Below are 13,559 nucleotides of genomic sequence, written 5' to 3'. Positions count from 1 at the left end.
TGAGAAGAGTTCATGGCCTCAGGGTGGAGGATATGTCAATAGGATGTCTTGAGGAGGTCCACTAAAATATCCTAAGATCAGGTCAAGTCTTTGTTCCCTACCATGTTCTAAGTTTGAGAATGCCTGTCAGGTTTCGGAAAAGAATCCTACCCAAAGGCCTAACTGTGGTGAACTCATTGAATTATCTCCATCTTTTCATTCAGGAGAGAGACAACCAGAAGTGAATTCTGGATAGACACATTTTATTAATGGTCTTTTTCTTTCTAAAATAACCTTGCAATGGAAACAATCATTTTTTAAAATATGCCATATTCTGCTGACTTGCATGATAATTTTGGAAAAAATCTTTTATGGTAAAACCAAACAGTGGACTTTCAGGAGTCTGAATATCTTGTGCTAAGATATCGCTTAGGGCTCAGGACTCACTGTGCTTATACATTATATATTTTGACACACACTAAGCAGGGCATAGAGCTTCATAGAATAATATTAATTATTATGTGAAATGATTTCTTTGAAACAACATTTTTTGATGATAATCATAATCAAAAGATCTTTGAGGAATATGTATTATTTGTTGAGGAGACGATTATAACTATACTCTCATCCCACCATGCTGAGATGATTCTTCTAGTCAGATAGTACTGCTGACCTCCATCTATACACTCTGAACTCCAGCAGGTGATACAAGTTTACACAACCTCTCACCTACCCATTTACTCATCCATCTATCCACTAATGCATAAACCCATCCTTCTATCCAATACCCATTTATCCATCCATCTGACCACCCACCCACCCTCTAATCCATTCACCCACTTCCATCTATATATTCACCCTCTCACGACCAATCTATCTATTCACCTCTGATCTATACACCCGTGCACCCACACATCTGTAAGCCCATCAATCCACCCACTCATCCATCCATTCATCCATCCACTCATCCATCCAATCATCTACCCACCCACTTGTCCTTCACCCTATCCACCCACTCACCCATCTACTATCCACTTGCCCACCTAGCCATCCACTCATCCATCATCTATCCAGCCATTCACCCATCCACCCACCTGCCTACTATCCATTCATTCATTCATCTACCCACCATGCTTCTACTCATCCTACCTGCATGTCTATCCATCCACCCACGTATCCACCTATGCATCCATGTGTTCATCCACACATTCACCTACCCATACACTCTGTAAACAGAAAAATATACCTTACATGGTTTCATTAGCCTTTGAAATTCACCTCTGTCTTTGAATGACATCTGATGTATTTCGATAGGCTGTTTGAAAAATCTAAGCAAACATCATCCAACTTTTTAATAATATTTCATTGTACACAATGACATTGTCTAAGAGAAAAATGATATGAGCCAATGTGGAGCTTTAGCTCTCCAAAAAGTTTGGTAAACACATTTTTTAAAGCTGAAATTAGGGTTGGGGAAATACCTCGGTGGTATAGAACACTGGCTGCTCTTCCAGAAGGCTGGTTTCAGTTCCTAGCACTCACATGGTGGCTCACAACCATCTATAACTCCAGTTCTGGGGCATCCTATTCCATTTTCTAGCTTCTGTGGACATTGCATGTGGTGTACAGCCATAAATGCAGGCAGAACACCTATACACATAAAAGAAAAAAATTAAAGGTGAAATTAACTTCAATCACATATTTTAAGGTATTCCTATATATGTTTTAATAATTTCAACCTGGAGTTAATACATAAGTATTGTAATATTTTACATTTTAGAAACTAAGGTGGTGAGCTCCATCTCCATTCAGATCACCCTCACCCCAATCGTTGATTGGTCACATATCAGCAGGGACTACCACGTTTAGTAGCACAGATGCAGGCTTTAAGAATCTGCCATGTGATAGTTTCTGATGACAGGAGAGATTTTACTGTAATACCCACAGTCCATGCAAGCTGAATAAAAGCAGATAGAAATTAGAATCCCAGTTATCTACTATCAGGTCTCAAGGTGATTAATTCAGGTTGATAGCTACAAAATATCTCCTCAGTTCCTCAAAATGCTAAATGAAGTGGAGAGACGTTGAAAACGATGTTTTTTGAATTACGCATTTGATCCCATTTTGCCTCTTTTCAAAGATGATTTCCTAGATCCTAATAAAAGTTGATGTCTCCTGTATATTAAAGATCATATTCAATATGAGGTGAATGAATTCAATTAGGCTGGATTGTATTGATTAGATTAGTTTTGCTTTGGCTCTGGCTAGTCTGCTTTCTACAGGTAGGTCCTAGATCTTGGAATTATGGGACCTTACAGCCTCTTCCCATTTATTTTATCATGACAAAATATTTGTTGGTTGGGACAGCTCTTAAACCACGGAGCCCACCTAGGGATGTAGATCCACTTACATCTCCATTGTTAGAGCAAAAGCATTTGAAGGAAATCCAGTAGATGCTACTATACCCAGAGTAATGTTCTGTTCTAACTAGCATCTCAATTGAATGCAGAGACCCTGTAAAGCAGAGAGAACTATATCCACTGGATACTGTTTTCTGATTATGTCTCATCCCCGCAGGCCATAGGCTGGGGAGACATCCTAGCCTCCATCCAAACTAACAGAAACTTGGGGGCTTAAGATCAATGTGAGCCCATATGGAAGTTACACTGTGTTTCCCAGATGTTGAGCCCTGGGTCCTGGAGGCACAGCCAGCAATGGATAGATAAGGGTCTGTCTCCAGGGTAGCCCACTGAGGGAGTTGGGCAAGCAAGACCCAAAATACAACCTATCTTTAGCCACTAGAGTTATACCCAAGATTCTGTGTGGTCTATCACTGCAGTTTCTTAGCCCTCATGGGTGGCTTTCTAGGGAATGGGGCAGTGTGACCTTAGGCTGCTTCATCTGTTGTGAGCTTTGAGAAATGAGCAGTGTATAAACATCTGTCTTGCTGGATTGTGATGGGACAGAAGAGATACAGTCCCTTACACACTTCCTTACTAAGCGTTGATCACCATAACTCTTAGAAGGTGGCCAGACAGGCAGGAGTCTCATGGATGGGCATAGATTGCAGATGATGGGAAGGCCTTTGGGGCAGATGGTGGTTAGCAGATTTGTAACTTCAGACGCTTGTTCTATCAGGAGGACTGTGGAACTGTCCTGGGGGAGGGACTTGGGGCCAATGCCTAAGATGGGGTGTGCCTTCCTGAGAATCAAACTTAGAGCTGCTTAGTATAACAGGAGTGCTGCTTGTGTTTGATGGCAAGTTATGGACCATAAAAACATCATTTTTGAAAATGGGCGTGGCTTCTCGTTTCATCATTTTATGTGTTCCTTTTCTTTCGTGGTCATGGTCATTGTCATTGCAATCACCCTAAAGTGTGTCTGGGAAAAGGATGAGATTGCTGGAGTAGGATCTTTCACTGTTCCACCAAGTGGACGGTAGATGGATGTGGAATAGATGTGTGAGCCAGGAACAGGCCTCAAGTGACTTTATAAAGTGGCCTATAGAGGTCCTGGCTGCTCTTCCCAATAGTGCTTTCATATTTACACAGCCTCTTCCTTTTCCTTTATCTCAGTCATCAAAAGCTTAAGGACATTTTAAAAACCACAGGGGCATCATGCATAAACTACCACCCCAGGCCACGGATGGAATTCATGGACAGGTTCCTCCTGGGGAGGGCCAGAGCACCCCCATCCAGGATGTCTGGGCTGTCACTAGCCCCATCTGTCTTCCTGACTGTAAAAATTAAACACATGCATAGGAGGGCTTGGGCAGCAGAGTTATGGGGGATATAAAGTACATGACAGCAGATAAACTTGCCAGCCCCACAGTGGAACACCCGATCGTGGTGGTGCCAAGGAGGTGAAATGGGTCCAGATGCAAATGGACAGGCCCATTGCAGAGGGGAGAGGAAGCAGGGGCACTGTGGGTGGGGTCCCGGCTGCTCCTGACCTGAGTGCTTCTAGGAGCTGGGCTTAGCCTCTGAGGCCTCCCTCAGCACTCTTTGCAGAGCTAAAGGCTGTTTGCTGGAGGTGCCAGAGAACTGAGCAGGAGGCTCTCTGCACAAAGAGGCCTTCCATCTAGAGGCAGGAGAAAGCAGAAGGTCCAGGAAGGGGGCAGGTATCAGATTACAGAGCCTTACAGTGTCTCTGACCAGTGAACTTGAAAAGCATCTCTGCTCTTGGGTCTGCTATTCTCAGCCCTTGCAAAATGCAGACAAGGTACTGAGAAACGGTCAGGATAAGGGTACTACAGAGAAATTCTTATAGGTGCCAGAGACTATAACCAGGGACCTGTACAGCTGGCTTCTCTACCAACAGTTTGTGACCTTGTCAACTGCCACTGGGACAATGCAGAGGGGCCCTGTAGGGACAACTAGGGAGAGGCCTCAACCAACAGGGCCTCACACAAGAGCCTGGCATGCTGTCTGCTGGGGGCTGGACCTTCCCTGTCCTAAGAGACTCATCAATGGAGCTTGCCAGGACATCTGGCCAGCAGGAGGGACAGAGCCCCTCGGTGCCTCAAGGGGCTACAGGCTTCAGGCCAGGCTGCTTAGCTGTGTAGGAGGGAGGGAGAGAGAGAGAGAGAGAGAGAGAGAGAGAGAGAGAGAGAGAGAGAGAGAGAGAGAGAGAGAGAGAGAGAGAGAGAGAGAGAGGAAGAAGAGGGAGAGACTGGAGGGGAGAGGAGGGAAGAGGAGCACGGAGATAACATTTGCATTTCCTGATCTGGGGGTGGAGGAGGGAGGGGAGCATTCAGTATGAGGAAGTAGCTTCAGGAACCAGGGAGCCAAGAGGATTAAGCTAGTACGATTGTATCTTTGTTGTTTCAGTCTCTCAGAATTGTGTGCACCAACCAGTCTATCTCACCTTCGCCGAGGCCACCTACAGACACTAACCCAGATACCACAAGAATGGCCATTTGTTGTTGTTGTTGCTGTTACTTCTTTAAGACAAGATCTCTTTAGCCTAGGCTAGCCTCCGGCTTGAGATCCTCCTGCCTGCTTCTCTCCAGGGTTCAGATAGAACAGAGAAACCAGTTCCACCCAGAGAGTCACCCTGCTTGTCTGAGTCTCAGGCTAAAAGGTAGAGAAGGCTAGAAGGCCACTGAAACCTGCCCCACCCCACGCTTCACTGCCCCCTCCCCCGTCCCCTGTAGGGGTCATGAAAGGCATCCCAGGATGGGCAACTGAGTGGGTCAGGAGTCAGTTGAGGCTCTGGGAGTTAAAAGGGAAGGCTCCTTATACCTGCCACCCCTCTGACCCTAGAAAAGTCGATGTTTTATTTAAAAGGGTTGGGTTGGCTAAGTGTGGTAGGTTAAATGCTCTTGAGATTCCAGCATTTGGGAGGTTGAGGCAGGAGGCCCTAGAGTTCCACTCCAGCTTGAACTGTGCAAGAGAAGTGGATGATAGAATGATAGATAGATAAATAGCCTTGGGCCTCAGTTTAGTTAATTTACACTAATCTCTAGTATCAAGACAAGAAACTAAATTCTATTGGATTCTTTTTTTTTTAATTAAAAATGCTTTCATACAATTATTTGGATCATGTTTTCCTCCCTTCCCAACTCTCCCAGATCCTCCCCACCCCCCTCCCCTCCCCCAATTATATAATCTCTCTCTTAAAAAAAAATCTCACAAAAACAAAAATTAAAACAAACACAAAACCAGTAAAACAAAAACCAACAATGAAAACCTCCAAACCACAGAAAGTTTCTGAGAGCCAGAGTTGGTGGGTAACTCAAGGAAATGGCTCTTTCTAGACACAGTCAGACTGATTTACATGGGGACTCACAGTGACATCACACAGGAAACCTGCATAGGTTCCATCAGAGGAGGGTCCCAGAACTGAAAGGGTGGACACTGCTATCCCAATCCTAAGGAGGAAGCTATTTGCAATCAATACCTGCTGGCAAAAATACATTTTCTCCAGTGGTGTGTCACTGAGTGTATCAGTCACACTCCAAGTCAGGCTCCATGCCCAGGAGTAGTTGCCCAATACAAAACAAACTTCATGCTACTAGATCCTTAATAAGGCTGGCCAAACTGCTGCTTTAACTCAACTTTCCAACAGCCTGAGGGGTGGCGGATACTTTATACCCTTTATAGATGGAAAATGTTATTAGTCGGAGCTCCCTAGAGAAAAGTAATCCATGGTATATGTACATATATATGAATTCATACACAAGAACACATACATATATGGTCTACGTGCAAGAACATGAATTATATATGGGAGCTGACTCATGATATTTGCAGGCCAAGAAGTCTCACCATGTACCAACTGCAAGTTGAAGAACAGTCAGGGTCCCAAGATGAGAACCCTGAACAGGGCTATGGTAGGGGTAGCTTCAGAGTTAGATCCCAGAACTTGGGCATCTGATGCCTGAGAGCAATGGAAGTTCTAGCTCCAGAATGAAAAGGCATTCAGGAAAGTCTGAAAAGAATTTCTCTGGCTCCTTTCTCTTCCTCCTGCTCTTCTTCCTCCTCCTCTTCCTGGTCCTCCTATTCTTCTTCCTCCCCTTCCTCCTCTTTCTCTTCTCCTCTCCCTCCTCCTCTCCTCTTACATCTCTCCCCCATCTCATTTTTTTTTTAAGTGTAGGTATTAGAACCAACTTGCACAAGCCAGGCAAGGAAGGACTTCCTGAAGGACAGAGCCCCACCCCCTGGGAGGATCCTCATCCCCTGGGATTAGCCCCACCCCTGGCATGAACCCCGCCCCTTGGCATGAGCCCCCACCCACCTGGGATAAGCCCTGCCCCCTGAGATGAGCCCCACCCCCTCTGATAACAAGCAGGCAGGCAAGGCTTGTTGTTGTCCAGTCTCAATTGTTTCCGTATGATGCTAGCAGCTTTTCCTTCCTCTCCAGTTTCATCTTAGGTTATAGTTTGCTGGTACAGATCATCAATGCTTCCTTTAGTGGACTTGGGCTCTGGTACTGGAGCCTAGAAGTGATCATATGAAACCCAACAAGATAGCCATTCATCCATGAGCCCTCCCTCACCTACTCCTCTTCACAGTCCTGATAGTTTTGACTTTAGCATACATTTGAAGACAAAAGAATCAGATCTATTATTGACAAATGCTCTGGGCATGTGGGAGTAACTGTAGGGCTGAGAGTGGGGTGCATAGAAGCTACAAAAATAAACTTTGCACTTATTTCCTTTCCCCTCCCTCCTGCCCCTCCTCCTCCTCCTTGAGAAAGAATCTCTCTCTAGTCCTGGCTGGCCTGAAACTCACTAGGTAGATCAGGCTACCCTCAGACTCAGAGGATCTACTTGCCTCTGCCTCTGGAGGGCTAGGATCAAAGGTGGGTGTGAGCTACCATATATGGATTCTTTCATGTTTTTAAAGGTCTATTTTAATACTTATTTATGGGTATGTGTGTGTCTATGTGTTACTATGTACACACATGTGAAGGTGCCAGTGAAGTCCAGAAGGGGGTGCTGGATCCCCTGGAACTAGAGTTCCAGACTGTGATCCACGTGACATGGGTCCTCCATTGCTTCAGCCCTTGGATTTCTTCCTGCTTGTGTACAAACAGGGGGCCTCTTCTAACACCCCTTTGGGAGGCATCTCCTGCTTCTGACATGCATACAAAGGCATGGACTAGTCAAGTGTCCAGTAGATACAGACTCAGGTAATTTTCCTCTTCCTGATGGATGAAATCGGCAGTATAGCCACTTTCCCTGAGTCCAGCTGCACGTATGCTTAAGAGAAAAAGAATCAAACCCCTTCAACTTATAGAACAGTTCTTTTTTTTTTTTTTAAAGACAGAGCACAGTGTCCCAGGGTTCTGATTTTCTTACAGGGTTCTAGTTGTACAACTAGTGAAGTCGAGGGCAGCTGAACTTAACTTTTATTTGTATGTTTATTTTATATCAGAGGCAGACCTTTTGTGTGTGTGTGTGTGCATGAGAACCCTGGGCATATACCGCGTGGCGGTAGGTGTGGGGATGGGTGAGGCTTAGATGCGCATCCATCCACCTCTCTTGCTTAAGAAGGGCACAGACATCAGGGAGCAAGGCAACTCTACCTGTGCTTGTCCTCGCTGGATGATGGTAATCAGTCCTCGAGCCTCAGCCGTCCATGCTTACCAGGGAGGCTCACAGCACGTGGTCAGGGTGGCAGGCTATAATGACTGCAGTTTTACTGAGAAGACAGCGTCCTTGACTGTCTTGTGGGGCACAGGAATTCAGCATTCCTTTGGAAGGCTGGTAGTAGTGAGTGTGTGGCTAGCACAGGGTACATACATCCTTCTTCACTGTCCTGTCGTAGCTCTGCCACTGTCCCCCAAGATCTCTGGGGTAAGAGGATAATAGACCTTTAGCTCTGGATTTTTCTTACATGCCCTGGGAGGGTCGCCTCCCCACTCCATGGCTTACTGGAGGTAAAAGACCACCAGGGTCCAGCAGCCCCCTCCCGTTCCCAGCTTCTAAGTTACTTCTCATTCACATTTGTGGCCCAGCTCTGGCCTTTATAGGGTCAGTTACACCTAACCATGATCTTGGCCATGGCATTCCTTGTATCCCACCTACTAGACAAACATCCCCTGAATTTATAGCTGTAAATATTTGTGAAAGAAGAAGATCTCCCTGGAGGCTTGGACGACAGGGGATTTCAGTTTCAGGAGCACTGATGCCATCACCTCCTGGCTTGTGTATCCTGCTTGCAATAGCCCTCAGCTGTCGCCATGGCTACAGATGTTTAGAGTTATGTTAAGCTAGGTTACAGCTATGTTAAGCCTTCTAGGTCTCCCCATATTGGGAGCCCATAACAGGGCTCATCTGCCTTGGGCAGTCATGAGGTGGTTTGCAATGACATGGCTGAGAGACAGGACTTTTCACTTAAGTAGTTCTATATTTAAATTTGTCAGTGTCTCTGAGGAGACATAAAGAGTGTCGGGTGTCTCCCTTGGAAGAACTGGCAGCCTCGTCTCTGGCTTCTGAGTCATTGCTGTCTGTCTGTATCATGCAAACTTGAGTTGGGTTTGTGGCCTTATTTTTCTTGTCTGTTAAATGGGGCAAGTGGACACCCTGATGCTCATTGCTTTAGGAGCCTCTGAGTAAGGAAGGCAGGCCAGTGTCTAGGAACACCTTTCCATTGCTATCCTTCCTTAAGTTTGAATTCACTCAAAGGAGCTAACTGCTGGATGAGTGCCCACTCTGTGCCTGTTTTTTTATTAGGTGTGTAGTTTCCTGTCACTGGGATAAAATGCCTTGGGAAATCTACCTGAAAGGGTCATTTTGATTGACAGATCAAAGGTTTCAGGTTGCCTCCTGGTCTGTACTGAGACAGCATATCCTGCCCTGTCTTGTATGGCAGAGTGTGGCTCACATCGTGGTGGCTAGAATGTGTATGACAGGAAGAGGCGGGGCCAGGATCTCAGTCCTACTTCATGGACATGTCCTCCAATGACCTCATTTCCTTTTTCTAGGTCCTATCTTGTGAAGGTTTTATCACCTCTCAACAGTGCCATAAGCTGATGACCAAGCCTCAGGGACACTTATCCCAACTTAAGCAATAAGTGCTGATGTCATAGAATATTATCCCTATCCCATGTGTAAGACCAGTATTCCCCCATATTTTAGAATAAAAACTTGATTTATCAGAAGCCCAAGATTCTCAGTTCTCCATACTAAGATGATTCAGAATGAAAATAAAAGATATATAAACCCTAAGTATGTCTGTATTCTTAATTAAATGCACATTTAATGGATGCATTAAAAATGCTGATTTAGTTCCAAGCCTGCCTCCTGTTTTCATATTGTTTATAGAGAGAATACGAACATCTGTCCAGCAAAATGTCTTTCAGTTCTTCACCTACATCCTGAACCAGCACATTTTATGAACACTGTTTTCCTAAGACAACATAGAAGAAAACGTCATAGAAGCATCCATGACGTGATTGTCTCAGACCCACAGGCCTGTGGACCACGTGTCTTAGTTCCTGTTCTATTGATGTAAGGAAACACCATGACCAAGGCAAGCTATAAAAGAAAGAATTTAACTGGGGTTTGGTTACAGTTTCAGAGGGCCATCATGATGCCCCTGGTAGGGGTGTGGTTGGCATGGTAAACATGGCCCTGGAGCAACTAAAAGCTAATATCTTATCCACAAAATGAGGGCAGAGAGTGAGAGAGACTGGGTCTAGTGGCGGACTTTGGAAACCTCAAACCCGCAGAGACACACCTCCTTCAACAAGGTCCTATCTCTAAATCTTCTCCCCAAATGTTCTACCCACTGGAGACCAATAATCCAATTCTATGAGCCTGTTCTTATCCAAATCACCACACCACATTTTCTTTTGCCTTTCTCTCCCCTCGTGTGAGACTGTATAGTGAAAGTAGACATTTCTGTTTGGGTCCAAAGTTACAAGTTAACTGATTAACTCTCAGTTAACTGGTTGAGAGAGGCTCCGTTTGTAATGCTAGGATAACCTTTATTTACCTTTTGGGTTGGACCTAAAGGCTTAGGTCCAGACTGCAGGCTCCTGAGCAGCTATGTTCTTCTCTGCTATGTAGGAATACAAAGAACAAAACCCAGTGTCTCTGAAGGGTGCTGTTGAGGAAGCACACAAACACAGTGAGAGAACACTCAGCTTTCAAAAGGGAGGAGATCATGCCACATAGAACAGCGTGGGTAAGCCTTAAAGCATGTGGTGCTAAGTAACTTGTCAACCGCAAAAAGAAAAAGAAAAAGTACTCATGAGGTTTAAAAAAAAAGACCATGTGATGGTCAATCTTGCTTGCTAATTTGGTTGGACTGAGAAATGCATAACTATTAGTAAGGTATATCTCTGGGTATGGCCATACTGTGTTTTCAAGTGGATTAGATCGCAAGGGCTCTGTGAGTGGTTTAGCCTACTAAAGGGACTTAAATTTAAAGAGTCTTTTGGGTTCCTTAAATGATTTCAATAAAAGACTGAGGCTGAGTCAAATCTAGAGAGCGCTCTGACTCCTGGGTTCAGGAGCTCTCAGTGCAGGAACAGCCTGTCAGCTTGCACCTCAAAAAATAAAATAAAATAAAATAAAATAAAATCGTCTCTTGGGAAATTGTGCCACTAGAGAAGGTGGGGCATGGTAAGAGAAGGTGGGAGATGGTGAGAGGAGGAAGATTGTGGGAAGAGGGAGATGGGGACAGCCTTCTCTATGGCACTACATCTTGCTCTATTCTCCACCCCCTGTTTTACTCTTGGCTTCTACACTACACATACCTACAGCCTATAATATTCCATATTCCTTCCTGGTACACTGGGTTGAGCAACCATAAATGGAAACCATAAATGAGGCAACACCCACCTGCCCTTAGTTGTTTCTGCCAGGTCCCAGGAACGAGAAGTGTGACTGACCATCACAGAATGAGCTTGCCTGTTCTATGACATCACAGAAGGAAAGCAAGAGAGTCTTTCCTTTTCCTAAGTCTCAACCTTCGTGGGACTGGGGAGAGAGCTCAGTGCTGAAGATCCCGTACTGTTCTTGCAGAGGATCCAAGTTCTGTTCCCAGCACCCACTTTGGTGGGTCACGACTGTCTGCAACTCTAGCTTCATGGGATATTCCACCCTCTTCTGGTCCCTATTGGAACTGCACCCACACACCATACATACATATACATATATACATACATATACATATACATCATATATATATATATATATATATCATCATCATAATAAAAACTAAGCTAAATCTCCACCTTCAAGGCTGGACCTTTTGAACACTCTAATATAGTAAAGGTTAGGTTGAGATGTCTTCAGTTTGGATCAGTCAGAGACACCTGAGTGACCTTTGAGCTTTCAAGCTGGGGCTTTGCTTTCCAAAGAAGAGCACCATTTTTAAATTAAAGAACAGCTGACAAACTACGGGTGCTCAAACTTGACTGCTTGGCAGACGTGATCTGGAAAATGAACAAATTAATTCTGTCACTTCCAAGAAAATAACTGACAATGTTTGTTGCCAATGATAAAATTCAAGAATTTTGAATAAAAAGAAAAAAAAAAACCTTGTATGAGCGACCGTGCGCTTGATGGCTTCCCAACACTTAGAGATACCGATGAATATGATCTTTGGGGGACTGTATAATAACAAATTATGTCAACTCTGGAAGATCTGAGCATCTCACAAGACATATTTTTCAAGAAATGAATTTTAGATGTCACAGAACTGTGCAAGGGGCTGAGTATTTCTTCAAATGCTAAGCCAGAGGGCTGCTTTTTAATACTCCACATTTCGAGTGTTCATCAACTTTCAGAGTCCGCTCTGCGACTGACTTGAAGCCACCTGCTGTTGAGTTTGGATGTAGCATCAAAGGAGAGCATCCAGAGTGGCCAGCGAAGGCTGTCAATACACATGTTCCTTCCTTGACTTGGACTGTCTTGAAAGATGCCACATGTGGTGAAGCGCTGGAGGTGAAACAGATCAGAGATGTGCCGGGCATGTATTGAGCTAGAGGTTCACAAAAAGGAGCAATGCTTCATTCTTGCCACTGACCTTTTGTTTTTGTTTTTGTTTTTTCGAGACGGGGTTTCTCTGTGTAGCCCTGGCTGTCCCGGAACTCACTCTGTAGACCAGGCTGGCCTCGAACTTAGAAATCTTCCTGCCTCTGCCTCCCAAGCGCTGTGATTAAAGGCATGCACCACTTTATGAACATTCAGTTTGTGCCCCGAAGATGCTCTAGATGTGGGAGCAGTGGGCTTCTTCCTACAGATGAATACAGATGAATAGGCCAGCATCTCCTGCAGCTATGCTTCCCTGCTCAGGAAATGCACTTTTGAGCCTCAATGATGAGCCTTCATTTTAAAATTTAATTCTACGTTTTGGAGAATTCCACACGAGTACACTGTGTTTACGTCATTTCCCTCCCTCTAATTGCTTGCTCCAGCTTCTTGTGATCCTTCTGTACTCTCATATCCCCTTCTAGTATTCAAGGCTTCTTCTAGAATTGTCACTGTATATATTTATACAGTCTACTGAGTCCAATTCATGTTTACACACACACACATACACACATGCACACACACACATACACACATGTACACACACACACGTGTGCACAAAGACATATATGTGTGTAATCTACTGAGTCCAATTCATGTTTACACACACACACACACACGTACACACACACACACACACATAGATACATAAAAATGCATTTTCACACACACAAGTATAATCTATTGAGCCCAATCATGATGCTCATATGTGTGTTAGGGATGGTCGCTTAGGATTGTGAACCCTGTGAAGTCACTGGCCCTTGAATAAATGAATTCTCCCACTCTCAGCAGCCATTGACTGTCTGTAGTTCTTCATCTAGGGATGGGGCCTTATGAACTCCCCCCCACCCCAATTCATGTTGACAGTTTGACTGGTATGGTCTTCTTCAGGCAACCATATTATTGAGATCTCATGTGCGCAGCTTTAGAACTCTCTCTCTCTCTCTCTCTCTCTCTCTCTCTCTCTCTCTCTCTCTCTCTCTCCCTCCCTCCCTCCCTCCCTCCCTCCCTCTATCTCTCCGTTGTCCCCTGTGCCCCATTCTGAGATGTTCCCACAGCTTTAAGTATGGAGGTTATTTTACAGAGATCC

At 44.7% G+C, this 13,559-nt stretch overlaps 1 long non-coding RNA gene across 1 annotated transcript; it reads right to left on the bottom strand.

Annotated features, from left to right (window-relative positions):
* Positions 1-1,468: 1,468 nt before the first annotated feature.
* On the bottom strand, positions 1,469-11,302 carry LOC110297410 (uncharacterized). The gene is made up of 3 exons (XR_002378282.2): positions 11,276-11,302; positions 10,425-10,535; positions 1,469-1,629 (listed from the first exon to the last, which is right to left on the bottom strand). It is a non-coding gene; the product is annotated as an uncharacterized LOC110297410 (long non-coding RNA).
* Between the last annotated feature and the right edge of the window lie 2,257 nt (positions 11,303-13,559).

The sequence above is a fragment of the Mus caroli genome, unplaced genomic scaffold (assembly GCF_978045245.1).
Source record: "Mus caroli unplaced genomic scaffold, Mus_caroli_1 scaffold_8, whole genome shotgun sequence".
In the NCBI taxonomy this organism is placed as follows: domain Eukaryota; kingdom Metazoa; phylum Chordata; class Mammalia; order Rodentia; family Muridae; genus Mus; species Mus caroli.
This window is presented reverse-complemented; position numbering and strand designations above follow the sequence as displayed.